Here is a 15559-nt window from a genome sequence, read left to right on the forward strand (position 1 = left end):
TGTATGTGTGTGTGTGTGTGTTCATTCACACTTCTATCATAATCTTGTTACATTAAAATATACCATGGATTTGTCCATTTTTTTCTTTAATTTTTATTGCACATACCTTGAGGTTATGTTTTGTGCACAAAGATGTAAGCAAGATCCTGCATGTGATATAGGTTGATGGGTAGTTTGTTTTATCCTTTTGTTGAGTTGACCCTTTTATTCTTTCTAAACATTTTTTTCAGTAAATTTTTTTTTAATCTTGATTTTATTTTAGAGAGAGAGAGAGAGAGACAGAGAGTGCACATGAGAGTGGGGGAGGGCAGAGGAAGAGAGAGAGAATCTTAAAGCGGGTTCCCTGATGTCAGCACAGAGCCCCAAGTGGGTTGGATCCCATGACCCTGGGATCATGACCTGAGCTGAGATCAAGAGTCAAACGCTCAACCAACTGTGCTGTCCAGGTGCCCTGGTCCTTTTATTCTTTCAATACTTTTCTTTTGGTTCTCTTTTTTAAATCTGGTACTAATTGTTACGAAAATAACTTTCTGGGTGATAGGACTGGAAAGCTGTTTTCCATATTCATTGTCAAATGAGGTCTCTTGAATTTGTAACTAACCCTTAAATAGCGGTTCTATGTGCCCCGCGTGTTCTGAGCACCAGTGCATACACCCACCAACTCACTTAGTACTCACAGCTCCTCCCTCTGTGCTGTTTATAGCCATGCAACAGGTCAGGAAACTCAGGCCTGACTGTGCCCCAGGCCCCATAGATAATATGTAGCAGAGCTGGGTTGCAAATCCCAGCATTCTAGCTCCAGAGTCATGCGTTTATCCGCAAGTTTTCAACTTTTCATTGCATATAAATTATGGCTTAGTGAGGCTTTGGGATTGAAAGTTACTTTCCTTCGGCACCTTGAAGATAGTATTCCATTTCTTTTTTTTTTTTTTTTTTTTTTTTTTTTTTTTTTTTTTGCTGATGAAAAATCTGTCCTCAAGAGGATTTCTTTGTAGGTGAACTATTCTTTTTGAAAAGCTTCTGGGATTTTCTGTTTTCTTTATGTTTAAAGTCTCTCGAGACACCTATGCCTTTTGCTTGGAACTCAGTGTATCATCTTTGAACAGGAGAGACTATGTCTTACAAAAGAAAAAATCTTCACTCCTGGAATATTTTTGGTTATTATCTCCATTGTCAACATCCGTTAATTTCTTCCTTCTGGCACTATTGTTGCAGGGACATCAGAGGCTCCTGATCTAGCCTCCCTGCTTCTTGCCAGGCCCGTCATTTCTTTGTAACCCTCCATTGCATTCTGGGCGACTTTCTCAGTATCATCTTCCCATGCACCACCGGCTTATTCTCCGGCTCTGGTCAGGAGTTAATCCTATGGGCTTACTAAAACTCACTTTATTATTATATAATTCACATAGTATAAATTCAACCCATTTAAACTGTACATTTCAGTGTGTTTACATAACCATCACGGTTTAGCTTGGAAACTTTCCTTTTTGTATTAAAATTTTTTTAATGTTTATTTAATTTTTTAAATTAAAAAAATATTTTTAACGTTTATTCATCTTTGAGAGACAGAGCATGAGTGGAGGAGGGGGAGAGACAGAGAGAGACACAGACAGACACAGAATTTGAAGTGAATTCCAGGCTCTGAGCTGTCAGCACAGAGCCCGACGTGGGGCTCGAACTTACAAATAGTGAGATCGTGACCTGAGCTGAAGTCTGACGCTTAACCGACTAAGCCACCCAGTTGCCCCGGCTTGGGAACTTTCTTGGCACTCCAAAAGGAAATCCCATACCCATTAGTATGGGATTCCCCTGTTCCCTTCAGCCCTCGAGTTCCCTTGAGAGGAACTAATCTTTCTGTTTCTATCCATTTGCTTGTTCTGGACATTTCATATAAATGGAAACATAGACTATGTGGCCCTCTGTGTCTGGATCCTTTTACTTAACATAATGTTTTAAGGCTCACCTATATTGTAGCATGAGTTAGTACTTCATCTTTATCATGGCAGAATAATTTTCATTGTGTAAATGTTCCATATAGTGTTTATACATTCATCAATTGAAACACATTTGGGCTGTTTCCACTTTCTGGTTATTATGCATAGTGCTGCTATGAACTTCATGCACACGGTTTTGTGGACTGTTTTCAAGTCTCTTGGGCAGATACCTAGCTGCGGGATTGCTGGGTCCCGTGATAGCGCTATGTGTGACTTTTTGGGGACCTGTCAGACTGTGCCAAAGTGGCTACACTGTTTTACATTCCCACCGGCAGCCTGTGCATCACCGAGTGTAACACAGTCTCGTTGTGGTTTTGATTTGCATTTCTGTAGTGACTAATGATGTTGAGCACCATTTTGTGCAGTTGTTGGCCACTGGTATATCTTCTTTGGAGAAATATCTACTCATTTTTGGGTCTGTTTGAAGTGCCCCCCTTTTATTATTGTAAGAGTTTTAAAAAATATTCTAGATAAAAATCCCTTATTGACACATGATTTGCAAATATTTTTTTCCCACTCTGGGTTGCCGGTTTACTTTCTCAAGAGTGTCATTTTCACCACCAAAGTTTTTCATTGTATTGAAATCCAGTTTATCTATTTTTTTTTTTCTCTTGGTGCTTTTCTTTGGTTCTGTATCTAAGAAACCACTGTCAACCCCCAGGTCGTGAAGATTTGCTCCTTCTTTTCTTCTAAGATTTTCCAAGTGTTAATTCTTACGTGTAGATCTCTGATCTATTTGGAATCTTTTTATTTTTAATGATATGAGGGAGGGGCCATATGCCTTTCCAGTTGTGATGGCACCATTTGTTGAAAACACAAGCTTCTCCCGTTGAGTTTTTCTGGTACCCCTCTTGCAAACCAATCAGCTGTAAATGTAAGAACTTATTCCTGGGGTCTCTGCTCCATTTATTGATCTCCACGTCTACCCTTATGCCAGTACAACATCACCTTCGTGACTGGACCTTCGTAGAAAGTTTGAAAATTGTGAATCATCTAACTTTGTTCTTTTTCAACACTGTTTTGGCTATTCTGGGTCCCTGGCACCTCCAAATGAAATTTAGAATCTTCTTGCCTATTTCTGCAGAATAAAGCCAGCTGTGATTTTGAAAAACATTAAATAAAATCTGTAGATCTCTCTCTAGGGATTATGTTTTACCAATATTATGTCTTCTGATCCATGAACATGGGCTTTCCTTACCTTTATATTGATCTGTAAGTATCATCAACATTTTATACTTTTTGGTGTGTAAGTCTGGTACTTTTTTAAAGTTTGTTTTTAAACACTTCAGTTTTTAATGATGTTAGTAATGGAGTTGCTTTCTTAATTTCATTTTAGGGTTGTTCATTGGTAGGTAAGGAAACCATTACAATTTGTGTATTGATCTTGTATCCTGCAAAGTTGCTGACCCCATGTATTAGTCCAGTGGATTTTTAGTGGATTCCTTCAGATGTTCTATTTAAAGATAATGTCACCTATAAACAAAGAAAGTTTTATGTCTTTCTTTTTTCTCTTTTTCTTGCTTAATTATCTGGACTGGAACCTCCAGTGAAATGTTGGGCAGAAGTGGTAAGAGCAGACATGCTGATCTCATGCCTGACCTTAGAGGCAAACATTCAGTCTTTCAGCCGTAAGAATGCTGGGTGTCTCCTAGATGGACTTTCTGCCATGCTGAGAGGTCTCCCTGTATTCCTACTTTATGGAGTGTTTTTATCATGAAAGGACATTGGATTTTTGTCAAATGCTTTTTCTGCATCAGTTGAGATGACTGCGTGGTTTTTGTTCTTTATTCTATTAATATAGTGCATTACAGTGATTGACAAATCATAGTCCAGATGATAGTTTCATCAGCAGGACTTTTAAGCCTCTCTTCATGGCCTGAGCCTCCCAAACCCAACTGCAGGTCTGAGCAGTGAATGGCTTCCTGCCTTCCGAGGGGACTTGGGAATATTCTCTCAGCCTCTTTTATCTCGGTATCCCTGATATCTAAGAGCAGGGTTCATGGGTCATACTTACCCAAAGAGAACAAGGATTTTTGTTCATTTTTTCAAAGATGGATTCTAGTCACCTAGAGTCATGAAGGAATGACCAAATAAATGAAACACTGAAATTGGTGGTGGTGGGGGAGGGGGGGGATGTGAACATAGATGGGTTGCCCCTGACCCGCTCACTCAGACCTCTGCATCCACGGAGTTTGGTTGGTTTCTTTGAGCTGAGGAGGGTTTCTGTACGTGTGCACCATCAGCATGAGTGGTGTTTCTCAGCTCTGGCTTCTGCAGTGATATCAGGTCTGTTTTGCCTCACCTGGGCTCACATAAAGGTTTTAAAATGCCAGGAATCCGCCTTCCTCTGGAGACACGGGAGAGTTTAGATGCACAGAGTGAAGTGTGGTTCCGGGGTTATGGTGTGGGACAGTGGTTCTCTAAGTGAGTCAGACCAGAAGCAGCAGCCAGAGAAGCAGCCTCCTCTGGGAGCTCATTAGAGACGCCAAGGTGTGAGCCCCACCCCAGACCCCAGAATCCGAATCTCTAGATCTGTGTGTCCAAAAGCCCTCAGGTACCTCTTGTGCAGACCCGCAGGTGCGTGTCCCTGGGAGAGATGGAGAGAGTGCCCAGAAAGGCCAGCGGACTGTTGGAGGTGGAGGCTCTATTTAAATCAGGGGAGATGAAACCAGAGAGGAGGAAAGAGACGTTTCGGAAATAAAGAAGCAGGCCGCGGTGACTGTGCACGTGGGCGGGGAGAAAGGAGACAAGAATCGAGATGGTTCTGGTTCTGAGCGGGGGTGACTTGGCAAGGCCATGGACCAAAATAGGGAACAAGTAAAGGAAGAGGAACAGGTTAGAGAAAGAACAGGATGGGCTGTGTACCTGACTCACCCATATATTTTGGAGTCAGGGGAACTTGCTGAAAATCCCCAGCAAGCCACTCTGGAGCCGTATGACTGTTCAGTGAGTCACTTAAGCTCTCTGAGCCTCCGCCTGCTTCAGCTGCACGGAGGCTATTAATAGTAACGTCTTTGTGTTGTCTTGAAAATAAAAAAAAAAAAAAGCAAATTGCTGCCTGCAAAAGGTCGTGTTAGGTCTAGAACACCGTGTGTATTCGCCAAGTCTCAAGAGTCAGAGGGAATGGAGGTCGGTTCCCTGACTTACCACTTGTTAACAGGAGCCTCGGTTTTTTCCTCTTGTGTTCCTCGAGGGTACCACCTCCATCACCTCCATGGCCGTGTCAAGAGTTCAAGAGGTGATATGGGTAGGCCACTGAGCGCGGAGGCTGGCGCTGGTTAAGCGCTCAGTAACTATGAGCCGTGATTGTTCTTACTGAAAGTAACATCGAAGACAGCTTAGTTTTAAGTTTATGGTATTGATTCCCAAAGCTTTAGTTTTTACCGAGGACTCGAGTTTAAGTTCAAGTCAGCTTCAGGTTGGCGTTTTCTTCTGAGTGTATTGAGGCTTGGGGCGCCTGGGTGGCTCAGTCAGTTGAGCGTCCGACTTCGGCTCAGGTCATGATCTCACGGTTCATGAGTTCGAGCCTGCATCGGGCTCTGTGCTGACAGCTCAGAGCCTGGAGCCTCTTTCGGATTCTGTGTCTCCTTCTCTCTGTGACCCTCCCCCTGTTCATGCTCTCTGTCTCAAAACTAAATAAACATTAAAAAAAAATTAAAAAAAAAAGATTAGCACACACAGTAGGTGCCTCAGAGCCCAAACTGGGGCCTTCACCAACTATGCGATTCTTCTCTTTTGAGGTGAGTATGCTTTTGCATCCTATGAAATGGGGATAACAGTGTGAATCTGTGAGTTTGGGGAGGGTATCCAGCAAAGACCATAAAATTAATTCTGATTATTTTTGCCAGAAACAGGTTGAATCACAGGTCTGTGGCAGGAGCTGTCCTTCTCCAGAGCCCTGCCTTCTAGGACCCATTCAGAAATCACACTGCACCCATGACATCCATCACCGAAATGTTCTGTGTCTCTCCCATTCACCTCCACAGCACTGCCACTAAAAGTCACCCGGAAAGCAAAGCCGAAGCCCCTTGTGTAAGCCTCTAATGAGACCCCCAAACTGGGTCTGCAGCCCGAAAGTTTTATTTAAGCCCGTTGTTAATCTGCGTTCCCATCGACACCGTGAACACAACACTCTAGTTTTCCTGCACTCAGGCTGTCTTGTCTCCTGATCTGGAAGAAGCAGGTAACAAGGGTTCTCCCTTGATCCCTTGGGGACCACCGGGTTCTGCTGATGTCCCCAGTCGCCTCTCCCCTCCTGGGCCCTCCTGCTGTGTGCAGTCTGGCTGGACGGTGGTGGCTCTTCTCCCTTGACACCCCCTCCACCCCTCACTGAGACACACAGAGGGGCCGCCAGCACTTTCTCTGTCTCCCCTTCTGATTGGGCCACTGCTCCATTGCAACCCCCCGAGGGAGTCTGCACTCCCTTGGGAGTCAAATCTAAACTTCCCGGGGAGCGTTCTGGCCCCGCAAACTACTTTTCCACAACTCACCTCCACCTTCCTCTTTTCTTTTATCCTCTGCTTCTTCCGCCTGGATGATTCCACCCTCCCTGAACATCCCGCGCGTGTCAGTTCTGCCCCTTTTCCGTGTGCTTCCACCTCCGGACCCCCACGCTGTCTCTGGGGAATATCACAATCCCAACGGCCTTTAAGACTTGGCTTAAATGCAATCACATTCGTGAGGTCTCGCCTCGTTCCCGCCTCGACCACGGGATTTACATGCTGTTCTCTGCCTTTATGATACCAGGAGGAAACCAGACAGGCCATAAAACAGTGATGCTCACAGAGTCTCAGCCACTTGCCAGAGCTATCTGGAAACAAGAACCATAACTCCTTCCACCTTATACGGTTCTTGGCTCTGGTGGCGGAGGACCCGTTTGCCCTGCACAGACCAGTTTAGACCCAACTATATTCGCATCCTGTTCATTTTAACATTTATCGCTGTTTAGCCTTTTTAATGGAGTAGGAGTCTTATTACGAGTGGCAACAAAACAGGCCCGGGAGAACCGCGGTCTCAGACATTCTTCTGTGGCGGGTGGGGTTCTGATGCCAGGCAAGGCTATGGAGGAAAAGCCTGAACCCCTTGCTCCCCAGCCCCAAGGGCTTGCTCAAAGACACTGAGCTTGTGGATATAAACAAACTGGCTCAGGGGGGCAGGACTGTGGCCCAGGCGAGCATCAGAGGGCTTAGGGTCATCCTTTCTAGAAGGGCCAAGCACACCTGCCCTGGAACCCGACGGCGGGAACGTCAAGGAAGCAGTGGTTAAGAAAGAGTGCTCCACGCAGGCGAGATGCAGTGACCCCGCAGTGGCGCTCTAAGGGGGTTACAGTGTGGGGTGGCTGGGTCTCTCCACTCCTTCCACCTTACTTAGTAGCAGGGCTAATTCTGTTAGAGCAACTGAACCCCGGGACAAGAAGGAGGTGCTGGATGTACTGGAAAGCCTGCCCTGGGGGCCTCCTGGAGCTGGCCTCACTCAAATGTCCCGAGCTGTGGGCGGGGTCTGGCTGCCTGTACCCTTGCCTCGACTTAATCTCATAAGGATCCCATAAAGCAGGTGCTTCTGGGTACCACTTGCTTTCTAAATCCAGGCCCAGACTCTCCCCAGATTCCAGCTCTGGCTTCAGGCAATGACAGGGGTTAAAGGAAGAAAGTTAAGGTATAAATTAAACAACAGGCGTCTTTCTTGCCTCTACTATAAAATATTTAGAGACGAGCAGGGCTGGCTCTGCCTGAAATGTAAATGAACAAGTGAAGGCCTGAAGACCTGCCATTTGGTCAGTGTGGGGGGAGCTGGGGAGGGCTCTCCCGCTCTTGGGAAGCAGCTTCCTGACTCCAGCGTGGCACTCGTCAGGCAAATCAGCCGACCGCGGACCCACCAGAAGGACTGCAATCTGGCCCGACACCGCAGAGGCGACTTGGGCACCTGCCGTTCGCCGCTGGCAATGAGATCTGTGTCTGCATGAAAGTGATCCCTTTGCTAGCACTCAATACTTTTCAAAGTCATTGCTCAATCTTCCGAGCCTCAGAGCCACTTTTTATAGGAGGTGAGTGTGGTTGGCTGCCTTGCCCACACCTTCTGGCCTCTGGAAGCGGACTTTCTGGGCTGGCATCTGCTTCTCACCAATTCCCTACCGGGAGGACTTGAACAAAGTCCTCAATCTCTCCTGACCTGTTTTCTCACCAATAAGATGGTGGGTGTTTGTTGTTGTTGTTGTTTAGGATTAAATTAGGAGATACAGGTTAAGTGCTTACTACTATTATGCCTAGTCTATTGTAAGTTTTCAATAAATATCAGCTTTTATTAATATCGTTGGGTTGGTATAAGAGTCAGCTGGGAAGATGTATTTGGAAACATTTTGCAAACACAAGTATATAATGAATCAGTTATTATGATTTGTCCTGTTTTCTCCTTATGTGGAGCTGGCACAGATATGACAGGTAATGTTTCTACTGGACACACCAAATACCTGTACACGGGGACCTCGAGGCCCCTTGTCACCTGGCATCTGATGGAAGTGTAATTCCCACATGGTTGCGGGTTCTCTTAGCACGTGACCACGGAGCCCAGAAATCCCAAAGGCCTGAATCTCCAACACCAGAGGCTGGTTTTGGTGGCGCCCCCCCCCAACATCTATCATGTCTTACTGTTAACTTTCTCATGACCCCCTCTGTGCGCACCTGCACATGTCTGTGTGCAACAGACCCTGGCCCCTTACCATTTTTCTCAATGAATTAATTTCACTCGAGAATGGTCTTGTTGTAAACTTTCCTATGGGTCTGAGAAGTCACTGGGGACTGCTTATAAAGCAGCCCATTGGTTCCATCCCCCTGGCTCTCGAGCCCCGCACTGGGCTGCCTTGGCAATGGCTCTTATGTCATAGATGACATTCAGATGACATTCACGCCTCCCGCAGCCCCCTGGGAGATGCAGTCCAGCCCCACTGCCTCACCCGGTTAGAGGCGTTCGAGACAGTCAAGGCTGCTAACCTGAGCTCTCCTTCCATGCTCTTCGAGTTCAAATCCAGGCCCTTCAGCTTTACCAACAATCTTGGGCAAGACAGTCAAGTTCCCTGAGCATCTGTTTCCTCCATCTGAAAATGGGACATTTTCTCCTCTGAAAATGGAACCAAAATCTGCAACAGAGATCGAAGCATGCTTCCTGGTTTCTTCAGCCTGAGCCTGCACCTCTGCTTTTTATTGGAGAACAGCTGAAATCCCTTTCATAATCCGCTGTTATCTTACAAGCACAATTCCATTCCTTCTGCTCGACAGACTCTGAAGGCGGACACATTCCACGGCGGGGTAAATGGAATGAAATTCAGAGAGTTCGTAACATGTTCGCAATCACGTAAGCGTTACGTGTGGCAACCACAACTGGAAATCCCAGTTTCTGCCTCCTGCCTCCAGAACTGGGTTTCTTTTCTCCAGAGAATATAACCAGCCAAGCCAGGAACAACTTGACAGGTGCATTTGCCTCTCTCCTACTAGCCAGCTACAAAGACAGACACACACAGGTACGCATATAGACATAAACGTGTAGATATACACACCATTCACTTCTACAGGGGATGAGAGCATCCAGAGTCTTACCAGTTTACTCAGGGTAATACCTTTCTTTAACCTCTTGAAGTATCTCATTTAAAAGATACTCATTTTGCTTTTGAAATCCTAAGGTTCCAACCAGCTCACTCTAGGTCTCAAAAACTTATTTCGCATTCCCCTTTCTGTTGGAATTTTATCAGTTGACTTGTTGTGTGTGGGTGATAATCTCACGAATAGAACCATATTTACCGGACCCATTATAACTGGGACTGGTACCCGTGCTTTACATGAACCAAACTAATCTTTACAACAATGCTTTGGGTTGTTGCAAAATCTCTGTCCTGATTTTGCAGATTTGGAAAACGAGGCAAAGAATTCTTTTTTTTTTTTTTTTTTAAGTAGACTTCCTGCCCAGCACAGAGACCAATGCAGGGCTCAAACATATGAACATGAAACCAAGACCTGAGTTGAGACCAAGAGTCAGACACTTAACCGACTGAGCCACCCAGAGGCAAAGAATGTTTCCATTCTTGCTTAGGGTCACACAGCCAGTAAGCGATGGAACTGGATTTAGAATCTGTGAGTCTGATCTTGAGTACTGAGTAGCATATCCACAATCACTACATGCCAACCAGTTGCTGGCATTGTGGTAGTTACTTTCATGTATTAACTTTGTAACTATACAAAACCCCAGAAAGATAATGGACCGGTTGGGATAAAACCAGGAAAGAAGACACCATTCTGCTGGGAGAAGGTCATGGAGAGGCCGTGACCACCAGCTGGCCTACAATCTGGCCCTGGGCCAGCAGAGGCTCCTCCCTTGGGACGTGCTCTCTGCCCTCCACCCCCTCCCCCACACACACACACCCACCCCCATCCTTGTCCCACAGTGGAGCCATTTCCAAGGACTCCACCTTGAGAGAACATGGTGTTGTTGAGAACATCTCGATGGCAGATGTGGTTGAATCAATCCTGTTAAGGCCTCTCTATAAACTGAAGATTCTGGCAGGTGGGTGCAGAGACCTTCTCGCCAGGTGGCGCTCAAGGCAAGCCTGGTAAGTAAGTTCCCTTGCTTCTTAAACTTGCCACCTACTGATCAGGACTGGCCCCCCTTTTCCTTCCATCTCTGTTCAGAACCAACAATGCCAAGTATTTGAGAGGGAATTGAATGCAGGGAGTTGGTTCAACAGGTCATAGGACAGTGGATAAATCAGTAGGCAATGTTGAGCCAGCCCAGATTTAGCAACACCAGAAATCCACTTCGTTTCGTGTTTTGGAGCAAAGAAGCACCATTACTGGATCCCAGTGGCTAACGTTGCTTGGCCAGAACCAGCGTGGACCCATCTGATGGGAGGTGTAGCCACGCAAGAGGCACAGCCGGTGCAGACACACTGCCCGAGCCACATCACGTGGGAAGAGACATGTGTGAGACGAGACTGGCTCTTTGTAATTGAACCTTCTCATTGTCACTATTTTTATAACGAACCGGGAGCACCTTCCTTATGGATTACACTGGGCCAAGGACGGCTCTTTGGAAATCAGTGCCGTGACTTCCAGGCCTGACATTCTTGGACTCCGGAGAAGAGTCAGGCAAGCAGCTGGTAGGAGATGTGCCTCTGCATGTGTTTGTAGGCTGAGCTCTTGATGGAGTATGTGTGGGACTGTATTACAAAGCACTGAGCAAGCAAATCTCCCTTTGAACACATTTACTCAGCTTCTGTTTGTACCTTCGATAAGGCGCAGATTAATCCTATTTGCATACCTCCTCCCTCACTTTGAACATTTGCCAGCATTCATTAAGGCCACGTCTTGGAGTTAGCAAAAGATCCTTTACTGAACCATTAGAGCTTGCAAGTGTCTCATCGGGTAAGACGGTCTAGTACTCCTCCTCCGCCGCCCTTATGAACAACACTGGCTGCTGTTTGGGTATTGTGTTGACATGTAGGGTGTTTCAGTGCACACTGGAGGCTAAGCGTGTGTGGTCCACGCAGCAGTGGCCGTCTCCCCACCTCTCGGGTCCGTAGAAGACGGACCATCCGTGGACGGTCCCATGGATGGCAGCTCCCTGTTGCACACTCAGGAAAACCCCTACTTAAGATTCTATACACTTCCAGTGATGAGAGGCGTGTGTGGCGGGGTGGGGAGTGGTTATCTCACATGCTCATCTATTGCCTCTGGCTCAAGACTCCTGCGTCTGCCGAGCTGAGTTGACACACCGCCTCTCTGTTCCTCCTCCCTCCGTTGCCACATGAGCACTCGCGCACACAGCATTGCACGGTATTTATACCTGGTGGCAACTTGCCTGAGAGTTGGGGAACGGGAGGGAGCCGGCTACACTGACACGGTGTGATCATGACCAAGATTCCCTGAGTGTAGGAGACACGCTGGCCGGCGAGCCTTACTTCCTGGTCTCCCCTCCCCCCACCATTCCTTCTCTGTGTTCCACATCTTCCGCCTTTCCCTGGACTAAGCATTGTAGCTCCCCATATGTTTTTGGACTCTGCTCCCCAAGTCTTCAGTGTCTGAGTGTTGACTTCAAGCAGATTTTCAAGGTTTCTTCTGGAACAGAGACCCTTTATCGTGGGGTGCCAGCTGGAAGTCCCTCCTCTCACAGATGCTTATGATCAGTTTGGGTACGGAAAAGCGCAGGTATAGAAGAAGGGACAGATCCTATAGCAGCATTCTCTCATGGAGGGCAGAGGGAACTCAGAAAACTGGAGGAAGTGAGTTCTGTGATGGTGGTGTGTGCAGAGGAGAGATAATCACCCAAGTTCAAGAGGGGTTGTCAGATAAATGGAAACACATTGGGATGGGATAGACGGTTTTTCGGAACCCTGTTCCATTATTTTAAGAGCTTAATTCTGGTGGGGGAGTACAATGAGGGAAGAGTAGAAATGGATGTGGAATAATGCACATGTTCTTACCTACATCCTGAGTGTGTTCACGGGCTTTCAGCTCAAAGATGAGAGCATCTCTCTTGGAGGGTCAACATGGTTGAGCCAGTGACAAGTGGGAAGTTTGGGGATTAATTTTGAAAACAGAGCTGGCAAGACCTGCTGACAGATTGCACATGGGTAAGAGGAGAAGGGAGCAGAGAAGGATGCCACCTAAGGTTCTGGCAGTGCCAGTGACTCAGTGGGTGAACCTTTGGGAGGAAGGGATGGGGAGTTAGACTTTGGCCTCGAGAAGTCTGTTAACATCTCAGTAGGTGATGACAGTGAGCACCGAGAAAGTGGAGCTCATAAGTTAGCCCTGTATATAAATGTAAATGATGAGCCCTGGGGCACCGCCATTTACATGAGTAGAGGGAATAAGCAAAAGAGCCACCAGAAAGGCAGAAGGAAATGTCAAGAGAGTATGGTCTTCCAGAAAATAAGTTCAAGGACGCCACGTTCAACCGTATCAAATGCTGCTGACCAGAGTTGGAATACAGTGAGTCCAGAGAGTTGGCCACTGGCCTTTGCAAGATGGCAGAGGGGTTCCATCTCTCAGGGTGCTGAGGGCAAGGGTCTGAGAAGAGAATCAGAGGTGGAGACATGGAGAAATGATAATAATAGACAATAAGGTTGGGCTTTATCACCAAGAGGATGTAAAAATTATCTGTCTCTTCCAGAGATGATAAAAACATTAACGATAATTAAGAATCCATCCTTTCATTCTGAAATAATACCTTATTACTTTAACTGTATTTTACTGTGAGTTTTATATGCATGTAATTTATTATGGGCTTGTATATCAATATTTCAAAGTAAGCCTTTGATTTTTTTCGTATGCTATCTTCATCTGGGTTTGGAAACAAGGTTATATACTGGGTGTAAAGCATTTCCATATTTCTGTGTTTTAGCCCTGCTTATAAGGGATAAGAATTTTGAAAAAAAATTCACTTATGCCTTGTCTGAGCACTTTTACAGAAGTAATTCCTTAACTCCTTTTTTTTTTTTCCATTTTGGCCCATGGTTGCTGCCCTATTTAGGTTTTCTAATAACTTTATTTAATTGGTTACATTTTTGTATATAAAAATAACATATTCGGATTTTCTAGTAAGGCAACATTTTTATATTGTGGTGTCCTCTGAACCTATTGCTATATCTTTGTTTTCAGATATTAATTACACTACTTTGAATTTTTGTGTTTTCATCTTTCTGCATTTTCTCTGCAATTTGGGATGGTTTTGCAAATTTTTTATCCATATCACTTATTTTCACCTGCCCCTTTTTATATCCACTTAAAAATTATTTTATAGACTCTGGTCTGACTCTTAAGATAGTTGTTCCTAGTCTCCCTAGTCCCTCTCATCCACGTCTCTCTGTGATGCCTAGTTGACTCGACTTGTCTTATCTTTACAGTTTTCTGCTACTCTTTGCAAGGGGATAAACTTCGTTGTACCTTTTGAAAATTCCCAGACAGCCTTCTGGAATTTTCTACCGCACCGAACTAGATTATTCTTGGCAGAAGACTCTGCGGCTGACCTTGACCCTCCCTGCCCACACCACCCTTCATAAGCACCAGCGTATCCTTTTTTCTCCATACTCACGAAGGAATAAAGTTGATATTTTTTCAAATTTCCTTTTTTCCAAAAGAGTGTTCACACCGTGCTTCTCTTGACGTACTGGAGTGATGGTCAGAAACTTCCCCGATCTGCAGCTGGTGTTGGAGTGACCTGTTTCTAGCAAGCAGGCTCTCAGGTGCTGTCCGGGGCAGCGAGGTTCCCATGCCTGACCTCCCTGCTTCCCTCGGCCAGAACCCTGTCTGTACACATGACTCTTTTCTCTCTAAGTGAGACCCCTGCCACTCTAATTACCCGTAACTCCTGTTGAACCTTCCCTCATCTGCCAGTATGGTTCTGAAAAATCAAAATTTCAGTGGCCTGTCTAGACCCATGTACTGTCCGTTTTGACCATCCTTTATACTAAAAACTGACCCTGGATGAGCTGTGTCCCCGATCAATTTCCTGGATAAAAGAATTGCTATCTCAGTAAAGCTGACTGTATTATAAAAAGAACACTCAATCAATATTCCTGTGTAGAAGACCATTATGCTGATCAAATCCCCAGTGGGGACGTCTTAGCACTTACTTCTCTTATCATGGAGACCTGAATCGTGTTATTTACACCTAGTGCTTCAAAAGTGACATAAATATACCAATTCATATCCTACTTCCTACAGGAAGCCTTCCAAGATTACCCAATTCTAATTGCTCATCCCTCGAACCTCTATGTGTAGTTTTATCTCCTCAGAGGCAGTATTTAAATTGCACATATTAACTTTTGTTTGGCATTCTATAATTTACAGAGAAGATGTTGCATACATCATTATCTTAACACAGCATCTCTTTTAAGTACATAGTGTAAATTGTACTTTGCAGTTGAAGAAATTAACAGTGAAGAAATTGCCCCCGAGTTTACCAAGTTAGCAAAATGGCTGAGGTGTTGGAAAGAAGTAACTTTGCCAGGTTCTGTGTTATTAACAATTCTGCTGTATAAATGAGGATATCAAGACTTACAGAAGCTAAATAAATCACTCAAATAAACACAGGTCTTTAGTGGGAGAGCCAGCCTTTGAATCTTGGTCTGTGTGGGTCTAGAACCCCTGCTCTTTTCTCTACGTTGGCAAGAACTCGGTCATGCGTACAGCCATGCTGATTTGTGTCTCTCTCATGGGTTTGTCTTTTTCCTTTCAAAAAAAATTCATACAAACAGAAAAAGTGGATATCGTTAACTATGAACATGACTATTGTCATGGTGACCTTCAAGGCTTAACTGAACATATGCCTACTCTGGAATTCGTGTGACTCTCTGGGTCAGAATGAAACGGTTGGGGTCGTCAGGCACTTTGCACGGACACAGCCTCGTCTCTCAAGGCCAGAATTGCACATGATGTTTGTGCATGTGTCTCCTCCAGCAGGCTCCTAGAGATCAAGTTCTGTGACTCTTTTTTTTTTTTAATTTATTTACTTATTTTGAGAGAGAAAGAGAGAGAGAGAGAGAGAGAGCACTAGTGGGGCAGGAACAGAGAGAGAAGAGA

At 45.3% G+C, this 15559-nt stretch overlaps 1 long non-coding RNA gene across 1 annotated transcript; it reads left to right on the top strand.

Annotated features, from left to right (window-relative positions):
• Positions 1-8917: 8917 nt before the first annotated feature.
• Positions 8918-14100, top strand: LOC125924372 (uncharacterized). Its single transcript, XR_007458360.1, has 2 exons — positions 8918-9507; positions 13882-14100. It is a non-coding gene; the product is annotated as an uncharacterized LOC125924372 (long non-coding RNA).
• Positions 14101-15559: the final 1459 nt, after the last annotated feature.

Source organism: Panthera uncia, chromosome F2, assembly GCF_023721935.1.
Source record: "Panthera uncia isolate 11264 chromosome F2, Puncia_PCG_1.0, whole genome shotgun sequence".
Taxonomy (NCBI): domain Eukaryota; kingdom Metazoa; phylum Chordata; class Mammalia; order Carnivora; family Felidae; genus Panthera; species Panthera uncia.